The sequence below is a fragment of the Strix aluco genome, chromosome 2 (genome assembly GCF_031877795.1).
Source record: "Strix aluco isolate bStrAlu1 chromosome 2, bStrAlu1.hap1, whole genome shotgun sequence".
Classification (NCBI taxonomy): Eukaryota; Metazoa; Chordata; class Aves; order Strigiformes; family Strigidae; genus Strix; species Strix aluco.
In genome coordinates this window covers 79,809,107-79,828,767 of record NC_133932.1, presented here as the reverse complement: position 1 = coordinate 79,828,767, position 19,661 = coordinate 79,809,107, and the positions used below count along the sequence as shown (strand labels likewise).

Here is a 19,661-nt window from a genome sequence, read left to right as displayed (position 1 = left end):
TTTGATGGGACTTAATTTGAAGGGACATTGGTTTATGTTGCAAACAGCTTGTTGTTTTTAAAACACCTTAGGGGAAGTAGGCATATTTTGTTGAAAGAGGGAGAAGGAACCTGTGAGCTGAATGTAATAAGCTTTTAGCTGAATACATTAAGCTGAACATAATTGATTAATATGTCTTTTGGGAAACTGTATTCCAGTATTTCCATAGGAATAGAGGGACTTCTTTCAAAAATGAGGGCCTTCCTTCTGGGACTATGAGCTATTTGCTATTTACTGGCCCACCAGCTTGGATGGGGAGTGATGTACCTTCCTTGCTGAAGTGCCAGTCAACAAAGGGATGCCAGTTAGAGAATGAGACTAGCAAGCCACCTCACAGCTGTGCAGCTTAATACTGTGATTGCAGGCAAATGGGCGTAATGCCTTCTCTTGGACACAACTTGAAACAGTAAACCTTTTTTTTCTTCTCTTTAACATCTCTTTCGTCATCATCTTCTATATTACATTTTTATCAGTCTTCTCTTTCTGTGTCACGTAGAAACAGTTCAAACCAGTTGGATAACGTGACCATCTGATCAGCTTAAGTAAGGAAGCCTACAACACATCTACCTTGTGCTTGCAGAATGCTTTGATCCATTAAGCATCAAAATGTAAACTGTACTTCTTCACAGGTATTTAAATATGCATGTATATATAAACTGATAACAGTCATGTGCCAAAGGAGAAAAGAAGTTGAAAAAATCTAGTTATAATAGCAAAAGTTAAGGAAAGTATCAGTCAGTGACACACTGATAAAACTACTACATGTGACTTGGTCTCATGAATTGCAGTTGTTTCCTGCTAAGAGCTTTACAGAAAGGCACAATTAAGCCTGTCTGAAGAGCTGTGGAATAACTTTCCTAGCTTTAATGAGCAAACAGAAGACCCAAAGGGAGGAGACATGAGACATGACTCTCAGGATTACTCTTGCCCCAATCAAATCATCTGTTGCTGTGGTCTGGAGGGAAACTGTTCTTGAGCTTTTATCAAATTAAGCAAGAGCTCCTGGAAGTGTACATGTTTTTTCCTCAATGTTTAATCCAGTTTGTAACCTCCCTTTTAAAGTCTTACTCTCACTAGCTTCTTAAAGCACATCAATAGCAGAATTGCTCATTGCTCATTGTAACTGTCTGAAATATGTTTTTAATATATGTTATCACTTTCATTTACACAGAGCAGATATTTTTGATCACAGTTATCCCTGCAGAGTTCCTTTTGTGTGATCACTTGCAGAATTAAGAATCTTTTTCAGTTCAGAGGTCCCAAAAAGTCAGTTTTTTAAGTTCATCTTGGGGGAGATGAACTTGTTTAAGGTGAAATTCAGTTAGCTGGTCCTGGAGTCTTACGTGATTTTTAGTAGCCAGACTTTTGCTCTTCTAACTCTTCTACAGCAGTCATTTTTCATAAAGCTTACCTTTGATCTTGGCATGCTTTCATTCTTACAGTACATTCTCAAGCAAAACTTGGCAACAGCTGTCACAACCTAATGAACAACATCTCTGAATATCAAATGTAGCACAGAGCTCTGTGAGTGTGGTGACTTGTTCCCAAGAAATGTCAGCTCTTTTGCTATGCAGCATGTAGCAAATACAGTTTATGCAGCTATCTCCCAATATGTAACTGCTAGTCTGCAGCCTAAAAACAAGACATACTTTTATAGGTGACAAAAAGCAATAATACTTGGCTGAAGTATTAATGGATGGAAATATCACCTCCATGTACAAAAAGTCTGTGTTCTGCTGATACCAGCATTTTATAAGAGACAACCTGCATGTTTCTTTTTGATGATTTTCTTCTCACAGCCCTAAGGGTGTCTATAGAGAAGATTAAGACAAAAGAGGTTTTTGATGGCAAAGCAAAAATGCAATCTGCCCCACCTTTCCAGAGTTTTTCACAGAGGAACATTTATGCCCCAATGCCCATGTCCAGTTATCCCAATAGAATACCTAAACCATGCAGCTAAAAAGAGAATAATTCGGAATTTACAAAAATGCAAAATAAAAAACCAAAAATTGGCATTAACAAAAATGCAGAAAGTTTTAAAGCAGCAGGCTTGGCTGAATTTCACTGTACTGAACAGATTTGCTAATTGTATTTTATTAGTTCAATCTTGTTTTCTTAGCATGAAAGATTAGCAACAGTTCTTTTTTTTTTCTTCCTCTGTTTGGAAGCAGGAGCTCTCCTAGGAGCTCTCTCCAGACAAAGCCATATTAAATAACAGTTTATGAGAGTGGATTGGATAAAATTTGGAGATGATTGATGACACGATTGCTACTGGTTGTCTATGGGACATCTCAAGCTTTCAGCTTTTCTGCTGGGAGTTCCATGTGTAATACTCCTGCTACATAGATCTCAGCAAGGCAGCTCTAGAGACCCACAGTGTTTAAATGTCCCTTTTAACAAGAATATTCATAGTGCACTGGAGATAGCTTTGCTAGAGCTGAGCCTTTACAGAAACATCTGTTACTCAAATTTTGGTTTGGTTTAGTTTTTTTAAAATCAAAGAATCAAATCCTCTTGATTTTTGAAAGATCTGTCCCACAATATGATGTTCACATGTAAGCATCAATTCTGAGCATAAAGTGGGCAGGAAAATGCAATATTCAGCGAAAGTGCTAAATTCCAAGATACTTGAGATGGTGCATACAGCTGCCCTCAGACCACCCCATAACCTTTCTAGTTAGGACATTAAGTATGTCTGTGGCTAACTTTGAAGCTTTGTGCCTTTGTCCCAAGAATTAAAATAGCACATCTGAAGGTGCACCAGCGCCTGTCTAGTTTTAACTGGTCACGTTATAGTCTGTTTCAGGGAAGAAACGTTTGTGGAGAGTAGCTGTTGCCTGCTGTAGTGCGGCAGAGCAGGGTAGATACAGAAGGCCCCACATGGGTCAGGCCAAACTCAGAAACAGCAGTATAAGGATGTTACAGGAATCGATGAGGGCTTAAAGCAAAATAAACTTGGAGTCTTCCCTGGAAATACATTTGCAGGAAACAGTATAATACTTGTTCATCAGAGAATATAGATTCAAAAGAAAGTGTTCAATGCTTTTGGCTGTGGCTCCTTCACTGAAAAATCAGTGTACCTAATGAAGAACTGAAAGTATGAGAATCACAAATTTTGTAAGGTTCCTGCTTTGCTGTATTTTTAACGTTTAGGAAATGACACTTCCATTAATTATTTTTGTGAAGCATACTTTACATACAGTTCAAAGCTTAAGGACTCTTTCTATACCTTTTTGGCTTTCAGGACAATTACGATTACTGTAGAAAACCTCACTGTAGTGATTAGCTTTTTATCAGTGGGTCTCAAAGCACTACCTAAAGGAGCTAAGAGTCATTATCCCTGTTTTGTGTGTAGGAAAGAGTAAAGAGATGACGAAGAGACTGGTAAAGGACAGCTGGAAGAGTACAACAATGGCCAAAATAGGAACAGAGCCGAGGACCAGCCTCATACATTATCCAGGAGTCAATTCTTCCTCATTCTTTGCTTTCTAATGATGTTTTCTCCCTAGGATTAATATTCAGGTTCTATCATTTAGTTCTGTGTTTTTCACTGACATAGAGAACTGCATAGCATGGGGTTTATGTTTAATACAGGACTTACGCATGTATTTAAACATTGAGGAACTGTCTTCCCTTGAAGGCCAGTGCTCTTTACCCAGCTGTTGATGTGCTGAATCAGACATTTGCTACATCCCTAATGCATAACAAAATGATCTTTTGGGTTGTTCCCTTTCCATGAACATGACTATGGCAAAAACAATATAACAGTTTGGTTATTTATATCAATGACAATTAGCGAGTCAGATTTGTCTGACAAAATGAATTTTCCTTGTGCTATTCTGTTTAAAACACAATAGATGATACTAATCCAAATGTCTCTCACCACCAACTAGGCACAGATAAAGCCATCTACTACCCCCAGAGAGTCATTCAGATCATTGAATCAGAATTGCCTTTTAGAGATGTCTTTCCTTTTCTCTTGAGTGCAGAGGCAACTTGTGGTGACTAGTACCCAACCTTGTGTGTCTCAGGAACTCCAGACTAGGTAGGAAAGGCCTTTTTGGCTGTTCAGTGACAAAGAACATACCTCCCTTTTTGTATGCATGGTTAAACTTATATAAAAGGGTATGTCATCATGTCTTCAGTAGAGGATACTCTAGCAGGTAGAGTTGCTGAAGCCTGGGTGTGCACAGGAATGAACCACTCAAGACAATGCTGGTTTTATACGATGTTCTACAGTGTGTCCTCAGAATGGGGAGAGCTGACATGTTTTTTGAAAAGGTCACTTAAAACCTATAGGCATTTGGCAATTATTAATATTTATTACTTGTCTAAAGAAGTTTGCGTGCAGGTACTTACTCCTTAAAGGTTGTGAGCTGTGGCAGATAAAACTGATAAAGTTCACATTCTTATCTGGTTTTTCCTTCTTAGAATTTTTTCTGTGCACCATTTTTTTCTAGTTTTGCTGAACGATTTGGAAGTGAGAGAAAATTATATTACTATTATTATTATTATTTGGAGCCACACAATTATACTATTAAGGTTAATGATGCCAGCAATTAAAAGGCATCTAGTTATTTGGAAACTGTCAGTTGGGACAAATTGTTCTTTAATGTCTCTACACATGGATTACTTTGATGGGAATGTAGGAAATCGGTAGGTCAGTGCAATATTTCTTGTTGCTTTGTGCTGTCAGGAAGCTTTCCCTGCTGTCCTTGAAAAGTATTGTAGGAAAGTATAAACTGCATTACACCACCCCTTATCTTTCTTATGGGTATTAGTTACAAATATTCTCATTAACTCTCCGTCAATGAATTATGGACCAGCTATTTATGGTACAGAATTATAAATTGTCTGGGACTGTTTGTGCTCACGGGTTTCTGGCTCTGCAATTTGCCTTGTTTTTACAAAACTGTTAGTTGTAAAACATGTCAGGATTTCTAGGGGATGAGTGACTTTGTCATGTACGCCTCCCAGATAAAATTTTCCCTTTCTGTAAGGTATTGTATTGCTTGAAATTTTTTTCCTTATGAAAAATAATTGCAAATACTAGGCCAGTTGCTCCACTGTGGTCATATGGAGCCAGAACTCATATGCAGCCAAGAGGGAGGAATATCTATAAGCTCAAAATCTGGCAATCACTAGTTTTGATAAAGTCCATGGTATTTAAAACCTAGGCGGGAACACTGGTGTTTTTTGCCATTCCAAGCTCTGTTTTGACTGTTCACTAGACATCCCCCAGTGAGCATATGTAGTGAACCTGTGGTGCGTTTCCCTAGAAGATTGTCAGGTTTATTTTGGGCAATTAGATGTGACATCAGCATCTAGAGTATTGCTTGTATTCCCTGTACTTAGTAGAGAGAACAGCTGATTAATACTGATAATATATTGAAATGAACACATGTGGATGCGCAAGTACATACAATTATCTAGGAAATAGTTGGCATGATTTTATGATGCTACTCTCATGCCAGCTAACAGTTAAAGGTTAAAAAAAAAAAAAGGTTTCATATGTTTCCAGTCTCAAAGTGATAAACCACAATGAAAGATCAATGTCTTGATCTAAGAAACACTTGTCGTGTTTTGAATCCAGAGGGCAGCTGAGCACCACGAAGCCACTTGCTCACTCCTTTTCCCTCAAGGATGGGAAGGAGGAACTAAAGCGAAAGGCTCTTGAATCAAGATAAGGACAGAGAGGGACGACTCACCCATTATGGTCATGGGCAGAAGACAGACTCCTTAAGGGAAGAAAAAAACCATCAATTTAATTCAGACACTAACAACAACACTTAACAGAGTAGGATAGTGAGAAGCATTACTACATCTTAAAAACAACTTTCCCCCCACCCCTCCCTTCTTCCCAGGCTCAGCTTTGCTCCTGATTTCTCTAACCACTCCCCACCAGCAGCGCAGGGTGCAGAGAATGGGGGGGTGCAGTCAGTCCCACTGCTTCTTCCTCCTCAGGTCAGGGACTCCTCGCACTCTCCTCCTCACAACTCCAACTCTTTGTCCCAGGTTCCCCTTCTTAAATACGTTATTGCAAAGGTCCAGCCACCGTCACTAATTGGCTTGGCCTTGGTGCAGAGGCAGGTATGACTTGGAGCTGGGGGAGCTTCAAGAAGCTTCTCAGAGGGGGCCACCGCTGTAGCCCCAAAAATCCTGCCACACACAAACCCAACACAACACTTAAGATGAAAATGCTGTTTGGATGTTTGAAGTTAAGAACAGCATAGGAGAAAGCACTTAAAACTGAACTGCAAAATTTTAACTGTAGCACCAATAGGTCAATAAGCCACAGCTAGATGCTGTCCTACCCACTCTGTGCAACTTCTAGCAAAAAAAAAACCACAACAAAACCCAAACCATATATTGCACTTTATTTTCAGTACAGGTGAAATACAGAGTTTAAGTGGGAATGCAGATAGTGGTCTTGGAATTAGAGCAGTGCTAATGAACTGCTGGTGAGCTTCAGTGAGAGCCTATGCAGAGCACCTAATCACAAAGACTCATCTTGATTTACCTACTGGTAGTAAATGGGATACTTGCTGGAACTGCTCCGTTTCTATGTTCCTTTAAAGGTGTGAATATGTTTTATTGATTTCTCCTGCAAAGCAGAGAAGCTGGAATGGAATGGAACCAAATGCAGAACGATTTGGAGAAGTTCATTTTTTTGTTATACCCTGTTTAGCTTTCCTGCCAACCTTTCCTTCCCTTTAAAGGAAAATAAAATCTCACTAAGGAGTCTTATACTCAAAAGTAGTTTCTTTTAAGCAGTGAAAAATGTTCTTTAGAGTTTTTATGTTTGTTGCAAATACAGATCCGGTTTTCAAGCAGCTCTTTGAACTAGCCCAAGTCTGAATTTTACAAGATATGAAAAATCATTTGACTTTTAATAAGAAATTCCAAAAATGGTTTCTTCCCCAAAGGCTAGAAAATGTAAACGATTGATTCATTTTTGTTTTCCTAAATAATTGCGTAGTTCAACATAATTATCCAATGAATATTGTTTATTTAGTCTTAATATTTAATTGCTCATGTGAAATAATTATGCAGGTTTTTGCAACAACTTTGAAATCTGTTTAGGAAAATAAATACAGTAATTAGAAATTAAAAGTCCTGTTGCTTGGTATAATAACTACATCAGTTTTAAGCAATAAAGTGGCGCTAAGCTTTGTTCTTTAATTACTATTATTATTATTATTTTTCTTAATATGTATGTGCCCCATGCCTGTTTCCTGCCTGGGGCATCACATTCGCAGAAGCTGGTTCTGAGACTATCTCCAGCCAGTTTTGCATGTACACTGTGGTACATAGTTCATAAAGAACCAGGTGACTGATTACACCGCTAGAATGAAAGGGTAAATGAGAAAACATTAAACTAACCACAGGAAACCTAATTATAATCAAAATTGAGTTATATTTGCTCCTCATTTCTGAAATATTTTTGGCATGGGAATTATTTCTGCATCACTAACTGTAATTTTTTCTTAAGTATATATAAACCTTTTCACAGTTGCAAGTTTCAGCATCAGATGGGAGAATCATCTTGGGCAAAGGCTCAGTTGCAAAGCAACTAATTCTGGATGCTGTAGGGGTGTAGCCTCTCTGCTCGGTCTGTAACAGTACTTTTCACAGAATCACAGAATCATCTAGGTTGGAAAAGACCTTGAAGATCATCCAGTCCAACCATTAACCTAACTCTGACAGTTCCCAACTACACCATATCCCTCAGCGCTATGTCAACGCGACTCTTAAACACCTCCAGGGATGGGGACTCCACCACCTCCCTGGGCAGCCCATTCCAACACCTAACAACCCGTTCTGTAAAGAAATGCTTCCTAATATCTAGTCTAAACCTTCCCTGGTGCAACTTGAGGCCATTCCCTCTTGTCCTATCTCTTATTACTTGGTTAAAGAGACTCATCCCCAGCTCTCTGCAACCTCCTTTCAGGTAGTTGTAGAGGGCGATGAGGTCTCCCCTCAGCCTCCTCCTCTCCAGACTAAACAACCCCAGTTCCCTCAGCTGCTCCTCATACGACCTGTGCTCCAGACCCTTCACCAGCTTCGTTGCCCTTCTCTGGACACGCTCGAGTAATTCAGTGTCCTTTCTGTAGTGAGGGGCCCAAAACTGAATCGAGGTGCGGCCTCAGCAGTGCTGAGTACAGGGGCTGGCCATGCTATTTCTGATACAAGCCAGGATGCCATTGGCCTTCTTGGCCACCTGGGCACACTGCTGGCTCATGTTCAGCCGGCTGTCAATCAACACCCCCAGGTCCCTCTCTGACTGGCAGCTCTCCAGCCACTCCTCCCCACGCCTGTAGCGCTGCTGGGGGTTGTTGTGGCCCAAGTGCAGCACCCGGCATTTGGCCTTATTGAAGCTCATACAGTTGGCCTGAGCCCATCGCTCCAGCCTGTCCAGGTCTCTCTGCAGAGCCTCCCTACCCTCGAGCCGATCAACACTCCCACCCAACTTGGTGTCGTCTGCAAACTTACTGAGGGTGCACTCGATCCCCTCGTCTAGATCATCAATAAAGATGTTAAACAGGAGTAGCCCCAAAACCGAGCCCTGGGGGACACCACTCGTGACCGGCCACCAACTGGATTTAACTCCGTTCACCACAACTCTTTGGGCCCGGCCATCCAGCCAGTTTTTTACCCAGCGAAGCGTGTGCCCATCCAAGCCATGAGCAGCCAGTTTCGCAGGAGAATGCTGTGGGAAACGGTGTCAAAGGCCTTACTGAAGTCAAGGTAGACAACATCCACAGGCTTTCCCTCATCCAATAAGCAGGTCGCCTTGTCATAGAGGAGATCAGGTTTGTCAAGCAGGACCTGCCTTTCATAAACCCATGCTGACTGGGCCTGATCATCTGGTTATCCCATAGTTTTCCTTTCTCAAGCACAATTTTGAATTCAAATATATGTATAGGTTTTGGATTTCCCAGCATAGTGGGTTCAGATCTGAACTTTGTAACTTGGATGGAACTATGTTTTAGGTGCAGGAAAAATAGTTATGTAGTATCATGATTGTGACCCCTACCAAATGAATATCTGTCAAGATGCTAATGAAATCTCTTTCATTTAGGTAGAGTGTTTTTAATGAAGCAGAACTAAGCTCCAGCTAGGCAGTAAAGCAGAGGCCTTTCTATCCATGGCTCAACACACCAAAGAGCAGTAAATCAGATGTGGTGAACTTAGGGGCAATTGTGTGTCATAGGTGCAGAAGGTTTCTTAGAGATACCAGTGGACATATAGACTGTGGGAAGCCTTTCCTAAATGGCTTCTGAGTTACTGCACTGAAGACTGCGATGGTAAACTCTGCTCAGTAGTGCTAACCGAGCATGTTATAAGGCAGATGAGCAATGTCACTCTGACATTCATGCTCAAAATATCTAGACTTAACAGCTTGGACAAGCCAATGTAGAAGGATCAACAGAAATAAAAGGGCTTTATCTAGGATGTGTTAACTCATGTGTGAGTCCCCTTCCCCCTGCTAACAGCAGCATCTGTTTGTCTCAGCCAAAGCAAAACCTTAGTATTTGGTTTTTCAGGGAGTGAATACTGCATTGCCTAGAAAGATCATTTCCTGGTGGGAGGGTTGAGGACCCACAGGCATCCTCTTTGTGTGATGCCTGTGTGTGGAAGAAGGGATTGACCATCTACCTTTCCAAAAACTAAGGAAAGTCTGATAGCAAGTACTGCCATTCTCTGTGCTCCCCTGACCACAGAGAGACCTTTCACTAGCAAGAACCCTGAGGGCAGCTGAGCTGCATGGACACGGGCCACTAGCAGTTTCCATTCATGCGGGAGGTGGGACACTAGCCAGGCTGATCAAGAAACATATGGGACTCTGGCACCCTCAAGGGCATCAGGGTGCGACCCTCGGCTTTCCATGCAGAGGATAAAGCTTATCCCAGGAGGGCAAGAATCCCTGTCGATGGAGGGAACACAAATTCACGTAACACTGTGCCTGCACTAAAAGATAAATCAAGCTTTGCATTTTTAGTCTGCTGCTTCTTTCTCTTTAATTGCTTTTTAGTCAGATCTGAGGATGCTTTTCATTAATTCTGAATCCCCTTGGCAATGGCTTGCTAAAACCTATGAACATTGTGTAAGAGTAGACTGTTCTGGTCTGATAAAAGACAAAAAAATCACTTGCCACCTGCACATTTGTATCAGAGGTCACTGAAGAGACTGAATGCACTTCAGTATCTTCATTGAACTTGATACCGCTTTTATATTTCCTTGTTCTGTCTGTTAAGTTTCAGGGGAAGCCAAATTCCTCCACTAAGGGGAGCATGTGAAGTAGTTGCCAGTAATAAGACTTGAGCCAGAGGATGACAAGTGAGCTGAAGAAGCCCAGCAGCAATGCTTGTAAGAATAGTGTGTCACCAAGATCATTTTAAGGCCGTTATTGATTAGGGGAAGATGAATGTGTCTTTTAATGGTATTCTTTGGTGTATCATTGATCTTCATAGAGCCCTACCAAGCTGCCTTCCGGTGCTTCACTGAGAGCACCATACGTCGTAGCCTGTGGCTATGCAGTGATAAATTACATGGCACCGAGCTGCTACTGAGTGCTTCCCCCTCCCTTCAGGCTCTTCACCAAAAGCCTCCTTGCTGCACTGGCCTGGCAGCAGGCTCCCGCTGAACTTCACTTGCACACAGCTTCTCTTTGTTTTCTTACATCTCTGGTAGGACTGATCAGTCTGCTGTGGTGACTTGAGTAAAACTTCTAAAATTTAGTTAGGAAGTAGTAGGAAAGCAGCTTGTTCCTCCTACACAATTAATTGCTTGGAAGTTATGTTTTCTGCTGGTATTTGTTCTCACATAGGCAGGACATGCTGCAAAACAAACATAAGGATTACAGCTGTATTGATTGCCGGGATTGATCAGGCCTGATCCCCTATATCATGCTTGACCGCTCCTCTCATGGTGAGAAGGTAGCAGGTCTGTTCCTGAAGGCAATCCCAAGCAAGAATGGCGTCTAGTACTAGATGCTACACAAAATTTGTCAAACAGATTATAAGCATCTATTTGAAATTTTAGCATGTTTAAATAAAACCCAATTAAAGAATATTTTAAACTTTGTGAACCATAATTATTTCTGAACAGCACTTTCCTTTTATCAGGGGAAGTTTTTGTTTCATGTGGCACAAATAAGTAAACATTGTGCAGAATGTCTTCATGAAGAATCCATATTGCAGAATTAAAATAATGTGATCATATGCACTTCTTGTTAAGGCAGCTGGGTAACTCGCATGCTGCAATTTAATGCTTCTTTATGCGTAGTAAAAATTCATGCCAGCGGTTTGATAACCAAAATGTTTTGTATTGTTTCTTGCCATGACATAGAATGAGACTGTTTCTGAAAATCTTTTAGTTGAGTGCTGTGCATATGGAGAATATTAACTATGCATGTATTCTGTATTTCTTTTTAAGAAAAATGTCAGATTTTTTTCATAATTTTTGTAGTCTTCGTTCTAATACATCAACAAGCCGCCACAAATTGCACAGATGCATTTATTTGTACATATTTTGTAATAATGTAGCTTTGAGACATACTCTTTCCTGAGAGAATGCATTTAGTATGAATACTCAACTAAAACTTTTCTTACCTATGAAAGGCAATTAGGTGTGGAGCTCCCAGGAGCATCCTATTGACTTATAGTTAATGACAATGAAAGTATCAAGAAGACTTAAAAAGTGTTAAACTGTTTTGGACAGTCTGTATTCATACTCCAAGGTAACTTACTGCATTGTCATTAATTATTTTGGGGTCTAAGTGAAATTATGGAGGCACTCAAAATATTGTACACTTCTCCCTTTTTTAATTTAAAAATGTAATCACAGAGCTTAAGAAAAAAGCCGTAATCTCCATTTTTTAAAAAACATTAAATTCACTTGGTTAATTGATTTAAAACTTTTTAAAAATACGGTTAATGAAACATTTTTCTCATTGTTGAGAAAAGCAGCAGTTATGCCATGGTTCAGGTGTTATTTAAGTGTTTCAGCTCATCTCCAAGTGAGGAGTAATCTCCATAATGATTTTTGGTGGCTCATGGCAAACTGTGCCTTTAACACAATAACGCATAATTATTCTTCATGAGATCGAAGACGTTACACTTAATATACATTAGGCATGTATATCAGGATCTCCACATGGTCTGTGCCAGCGTGGCTCGGGTTGGAGTGGCACCTCCTCACTGCTGGTTCCTCAGCAGTTGCGGTTACCCTACAGGATTACCCTAATGGTGAGTGGTTGAGGCTTGAATTTGTTGACAGCATCACAGTCTCTACTTTTTTTTTAAAAAAGTTTTTTTCTGGCTGTCAAACCTAGTGAGAATAGCCATGGAAGAAAGGACTTGAGTTTGACTGATGGAGGCCCTTGTCATATACTTCCATCCAGCCTTAAAAAATGCATTTGAGAGATAGGGATGGCAGCATCCTTCTCTTTTCGGTGTCTGTCCTGATGCTTGCCAGTCTGGTCTGACGCTGCCTCAGCAAGGATCTGTGGGTTGAAGGAGCATGGCTGTCTTCACTGCTCTTGGCCATCACAACTTCAGCTCGGTTCAGGAAAAGTACTGGCATCCCGCCCCAGCACAGACCCTGTCTTAGGGGCGAGCCTCTTTCTGACACAGCAATGGCAAGACAAGCCCATAATACAGTGATACAGCCAGGGAGGCTTTGAAGGGGATTGCCTTGATCAGTGACTAATTTCTCGGATGTTCCTCCAGTTGTCTTGAATGGTTATAATTTCTCTTCGGGTGCCTCTAATAGCCTTGGCCATTGGTGGTAGTGTGGGGTGACTTCCCAGCCTGTTCTGCCATCTTGCAGTGCAGCCTTCTTGGAAGGAAGAAGTTTGCAGCTGCCTGAGGGCTTTTTCTATTCACCATTTCAGCCAAAATATATGCAAAAGTATACGTATTTCAGATTTTCCTCCAGATTTCTGCATTCCAGGGGACAAAGGTTTTCAGTGAAGGTAAACTCAGTTGCCTGGGAATAGCCCAGAGGCCCACTTGGTATCTCCAGATTTGTTTTAATGATGGGAAACAGGGGATGTTTCCCCTTTCAAATACTTTCTAAGTAACGACTGCTGCAGTCAGGACTCTCTCTTCTGAACTTTTCTCACGTTTTTGTTCTATAAGGATTTTTTTCCCAAGAATGCCTCAACAATTTGAGCTGCAAATCTGCAGTCTCTGGTACATAAGCTTTTCCTGGTGACACGTTTATTAATCTTAGTTGTACTGCATCTCTCCAGGTGGGCAAGTTTGACGTATTTGCATTATCAATCTAATCTAAAGCCTTCTGACATAACCAGACTATCTCAGTGTCTCCCAAGTATTTAAAAGCAAAAATATTCTATTTCTTGTAATTCTCTAGATGTGATGAGTTTTGTAATTATGAATTTTTCTGTGCTTATGTCTGTAAATGACACGTTGAGGAAAAGCTTTGCTAAATTTTTACAGATTGGCATGTGTTTCATGACTATTCTTATCTCTGGCAAAATAAGTAAGTAGATAAATAAAATGTTCAATAGTCCAGGTTTGGCTCTTGCATCAGGTTTGTTCCCTGCACTCATAAGCTTCCCCCCTGTTAGGTGACAGTTTAATTATCCTAACGGGCAGTTGTGATTACGGAGTGCAAGGTGACTTGTCAGGTATCCAGGCATAATCCCGTGTGCATTAGAGAGAAATGCAAATATTAAATGTCAGTTCAGAAAGCTGAATCACACTACACACCACATGGCTTGCCAGGGCAGAATGTATGCCTAAGTGGTGGTTCCATCATATCCTTGAACTTTTTCATCTTGTGTCTTCTCCAGGCTGCCCCGTTTTACACAGGGAAAGCAGAGCTCCTTGCCTACAGAAGACCTGCACTGACCTGGCCTAGAGGCAGCACATGCAGTCAGGGCCAAGAGGCTGGGTGGGCAGCAGAGAGTTGTCTGCCTATCTCCAGTGATACTTGGTGCCCTTGGCTTCTGTGGCTCCTCAGAGGTCCCAGGATCTGTCAGTAAACCTACTGAATTAAGGAGTGGTGTCTCCATGTGGCTTCAAAACTCCACAGAGTTTTGAATTCTTGAGAGTGCTGCCTATTTTCTTTCAGCCCATACCTCAGTCTTACTTGAATTTGGCTTTTCCTGGCTGTTCTTCATGCAGCACTAACAGCATTTTGGGAGAGGGCAGAGCGAGTCTTTCAGAGGCCCAGCAGAATGTGTTTTCCTTCACTGTGGAAAGGAGACCTTTCATCTCAGTGGAAGTCTTCAGGCCAAGAGCTGACAAAGAATAATCCCGAGTCCCAGTGGGATACGCTGTGCCTGTTTTCTCAACAAGCCAGTTCAGAAACAAATAGAAAGCACAAGTTTTAGGTTCAGCAGTGGTTTGTGAATTTTACAGAAACATAGTAATTTCTGAAGTTGTGATAATACTACGAAGTGATTTAGGGTAGAAGGTAGATGTTGGTTAATCACAGAGCCTGTCAGGACTAGTATCATTGGCATCTTTTTGGTTGAGAAGCAAGACAAGCAGGGAACCACAGGAAATCTACCCTCAACTCCTAAATATTGCAGTACCCCAAGCAGGACTTAAGACATCATCTCACAGCTCTGCAGAGCTCTCAGAGCTGTTGCTCAGTCTCCATCGTACTGTTTCTTTCAGTCACCAAAACACAAGGTGGATGTTTTCCCAGTTCTCCTCCTGGCAGAGTTCTTGGCAGGATGCTTAGCCAGACTGGACATGGGTGAACCCTGTGCCTGGGAGGATAATTCTGCGCAGTGAGAGGTGGTATCTTCTCAGGACAACTCAGTCTTACAAGGCGTTTGTGATCTAAAGGGGTGCTGTGCTCAGTTCCCGCAGCAGCAGGAGATGTGATCACTTTGCTTTCCAGTGACTCAGTTGAGTAAAAATCTTTCCTGTCCAAGTACTTCTGAATCAGCCTATACTTCTTTCACCAGCAACGGTCAGGTTTTCTTTCTTATTTTTATTTTTACTTTTCTTTGTTAGTGTCTGCCCAAGACTGATTTTCACCTCTGTGGCAGATGGAGTGGTGGAAGCTGTATCTATTCCACCGTGCCCATGGTAGGCAGTAGGGCAAGAAGACTGTGTCTTGCTCATTTATGGGTATATTTTTAGATACATTCACTGTGTATATGTGGAACTAGATTTTCCAAGGGGTGCTGGGTCCTTTGGAGAAGGACCAGCTGCCTGCTCTCAGCCTAGCAACGCCTCCCCAACGTGCCGGGGCTGGACTCCTGCAGCACCCATCAGTGCCGAGGGGTGCAGGGTAGCGCTCTGTCTGGCCAAAGGCAAAGGATTTGTCTCCAGCTAGAAAGAGAGTTGATGGGACCACACCAGAGCACTGCTAGGTTTTACGTGCAGCAGTGTTGTCTGCCCTTGTCTGTGAAATTGCACGGCCTCTAAGCTTGAGGAGACCAAAATCTATTGAAGTGGTGACTATGGGGCCTTCTTTGTATTGTCAAGCAATAATTTTCTCTCATATAAGTAAGCCTGTCATTACTGGGTTTGATAGCTTAGCAATACAGCCAGGTTTTACCTGTCAGTTTGCGGATTGAATATGCACACAAAAAGGACTTGAATTGGAACAAACTTTTCAGTGTTGGAAGCGTGGAGGGAACAGGATGACTGGTCTGTTCTCCCCCAGTCTGCAGTGAACAAGCTTGGGGCAAGGAGGGGAAATAGTTAATGCCAGCCCTGCTGTCTCAGCCAGCCAAGCAGCCTGTTAGCTAAGCTCCTAAGCTTTTCTCCTAGCATTATATAAAAACATAGCGCTATGGCTGAGAATTATTAACATCCAGTTGTGTGGCCTCTGCATACCTGCAATAGAAGGGAACAGAACAAAAGCGGATAAATCACTTATCTTTGTGATTTTATCAGAAAAAAAGTGCGAGCAGGTGTTCATGCAGACATATTCTGGTCTATGACCTTTAGTTTAAAGGATTTATTTTGCATTATTCCTTGCTTTACAGCTTTAAAGACATAGTAATGAGGTACTCTCTGTGCATCCTCCTACTCAGAGAATCTATATTGAGAAGTACAGCTGCAGCCAGCGGGGTGTTAATCACCACTTACCGACAGGCAGGACTAACACAGGCAATTGGAGAGTGTGGTAATTTTCTATAGGATGTCTGCTCTCACCATCCTGTCTTCCATTAATAGGGTAACATTTGAAACGCTCAACCATTAGCTATTTTACCATGGAGAGTAGATTTATGTAAACAAACATTATTCTGGGGTGAAATTAGCCAAGGTATTAAATTGATAAACGTGACTGTGAACAGTGCCAATGACAAGAACACAGGAGAAATGCGGCCGTCTTCTGTGAGATACGGAGTACCTCCCGCAGCCCAGGATGGTGGGCTTGGTAAACTGTGGGCTGCTAACGTTTTCCCTGCACTCCATCAAGTTGAAAAGGGATTTACTGTCTTCCTGCCTCTTGCTGCTGGCCTTGACAGTAGGGAGTTTCAGTGTCTAGTGTTGTTTTAGACAACTATCATTAGAATTGTGATTATTCAAGATAATAATTAAATCCTTGTACCAGCGTCCCATCACAGTGTTGTCTCCTGCAAATTATGTCATCTTCTGTCTCTTCACAATTTGCTCCCTTGTTCAGGTTTGTTTTTTTTTAAAAAAAAGCTTCCATTAGGGATAACATTACAAGTAAAAAGCACTGTATTAAGTTTGGATCTCTCTTACCTTTTCCAGTATTACTCAAAATTTAGATTGTTTTGAGTACCAGGGGACCAACGTGATGGATCCGAGTGACTAATCGCAGTAGGATAAGAGGTTATTACATCCCAAAGAATTATGAGTCTCATAAAATATTATTAAAAGTTAATGTGTTTGATTTTTCTCTTAAAATTATTCAAACAATTTTACTATCACTGGGTAGCTGACAATTTGCAAGAGGGTAATCAGAAAATATTCCAAGGAGAATGTGAATGCATAGCTTTTGGATTGTTTCATTATGTGTTATTTTACATTTGTTATGACTTTTAAACTTAATTATCTCACAGGGTAGATAGTGATGCACTCAGTGATTTGCCAGACACCGAAATATTAAAATATAATGACTCATGGTGGAATATATGCATACAGCTATTTTCAGTGTTATTGCTTGCCTTTTAAAATATTTAGATCCAGAGCATGGATTGACACTAGCTCTCTCATTGTTTTAAGAGCTCTTTAAAAAGGAAGAAAAACCCCCATTTTAAACAGAAACAAGAAAATGACTAAAGAGCTTTGAACCTCTCATGGTGGCATTCTGGCTTCTCTTGGCTTACCCTCATGTTCAGGAGCTGGTTGGTTACATATATCAAAAACACCTCTCAGATCCAATTCAATGAACATTTGTTTCTAAAAAAAAAAAAACACCCAGAAGTCTAAGGGAAATTTGACAAGTGATTTTTCTTTTCTAATGTTTTTATTATTTGCATGTGTACTGGGTGTTCCATTATTCAGAGACTGCTCTTAATCTTTTTATGAGCAAGTCTTTTGATTTGCAAATTGGAAGATGGAGAAAAATAACCAACCAACTTGAAGCATTTAGCAAGCTTCTTTCCTACAGTTTTGTCTTTAAAGGACAGGGAGAAATAGGTTAGGCGAGTTACATTTTCTTCTGTGTTTCAAACTTGACATGTAAATATGTCAGATGGGATAGGTACAAACACAAAGAGCTGGGGTGGTGCCTGCCTCTTTGACTTCATGCCAGTCTATGAAGGGTGCAAGGAAAATACGCTGGGTATGAATATTCAGTATTCACTCATCTACCATCTCTTCTTTAGTTAGAATATTATGAAGTAAAAGTAGCTTTTCTGTCCGTAAGTAGTTGATGGTTTGGTTTTGCAAAGACCTATTGATGAATTGGGAGTGACCAGAGACATACAGAAGCTGGATGCAGTTTTTCTCTCTCCTGTGGACTCCTTGTGTGACTCTGAGATTACTTAATCTCTCTCTAAAGGCAAGGATGGTAATTTATTCCTACTTGGATGGGATGACATATCCATTCCTTGGGCTTGAAACACTGTGATGGCTGGATGCATACAAATATCCAAATAGTTCTAGCATGGGGATGGATTTTAGCAGCATACAGTGCACCAGCAGAAGCTGCTGTTGAGTCTGGAGGTGTTGCATCCTCCCACAGAAAATTTCCTCCATTTGCTCCTGCTTTAATCCCTTTCCCTTTCACCAGAGCTAGTGTCCATGCTGTGATTGAAGTAATTAATGTCAATCATTCAGTGGACAGAGAGGATGTCATACATAGGACCTAAGGGGAATTTCAGTTGCAACAGATCTTCAGCAGCAACAGATTTCTCTCTGCTGGCTGAATGTTGATACTTGGGAATAGGCAGGTAAAAATAGATCCAGAGAACAGATAAAAGACTACTTTTACAGCAGCTGAAGGATATGACAGTTTAAAGCAATAGCTTTTTGCTTTGTGTAACAGCCCTGCCATATTTGAGATGCTTATGGAGAAGGTATTGCTTTGGCTTGCCTCTCAGCCTGCAGGTTCTTGGCTCCCTTATACTTACAGTTTATAGTTTGATGTGGAACTGAAACTGAAAAAAAAAGAGCTGTTTTAGGGAGATGGATGAATACCAGTGAATGAGGGTGGGATTTCCTTTGACAGAGTAGCATCTGAACCACAAGAGAGCTGACCCACCTCCTCTAAACAAACCCCGATAGACAGATTTCTGCATTACTGACACAGAAGGCTTGCTCCTTGGTAGCCAGCATCACAAAACTGTTGTGTTGGCCATGTGAGGAGGCGATGCTGCTCCAGACTGCATTTGAATGTTTGCAGCATTTAAAGGCTGTGTGATCACTCCTGTGTCAGCTTAAGTGTACTTCCAAACGCGCTTTGTACCAAGATTGGTATTTTTGGTTATGGGTCAGCCTTGCTGTTAGCAAGAGGTTTCGTAACTTGTGATAGCATGGCAGCTTATCATAGGGGAGGGCTGCACTCTGCTGAGATAAATTACGGTGCCAGTAGGCAGGAACTGATGCCAGTGATTAAACCCATCGCCTGCTCTCACCACTATTCAGAAAAAAAAAAATAAAATTTTACATGTCGAAACTTGACAAGGAATAATAAAAGGAAATACAAAAAATATCCACTTTTTTGGTTTGTTTTCTTTTGGTTTCATTCAATTCCGTATCCTTCTTTGAGTTATTTCTGAGGCAGTGTACACTCTGCTGAGCAGCGGAGTGTTGTTTGGCAGGTGTCACCAGGTGGCACTGCTTTCAAAATGTCATTGTGCACTAGGAAATGCAGAGATTGGCATCTCTTTCCTGCTGACATTTTAATATACCTTTCTGATGAGGGCATCGCTGTGTGAGAGGCCAGAGAGTTTGCTTTTGGCCGATGTCTTTGATTGAAGTTGCTCCCTGGGAACAGGGCATTGGGGTTTGGCTGAGTGTCTTGAAAGAAGGTATCGCCTGTGTGTTATTTATGACAATCTCTGCTCCAGGATGAGTGTCTAAATGTAAATTACTCAATTTGCCTTTAGAGTATATCCACTCTGATTTCTCCTCCACTGAGAAACCAGTCTGCAGGGCGCTGACATCTGCGAGCATTCAGAAAAGAAGCAACACATGTTCCTAGAAGTT

The 19,661-nt window shown here is 41.2% G+C and overlaps 1 protein-coding gene across 1 annotated transcript in view; it reads left to right on the top strand.

Annotated features, from left to right (window-relative positions):
* The window catches only part of HS6ST3 (heparan sulfate 6-O-sulfotransferase 3), a 324,019-nt gene that overhangs the window by 273,495 nt on the left and 30,863 nt on the right, over nt 1–19,661 (top strand). The window lies entirely within an intron of this gene.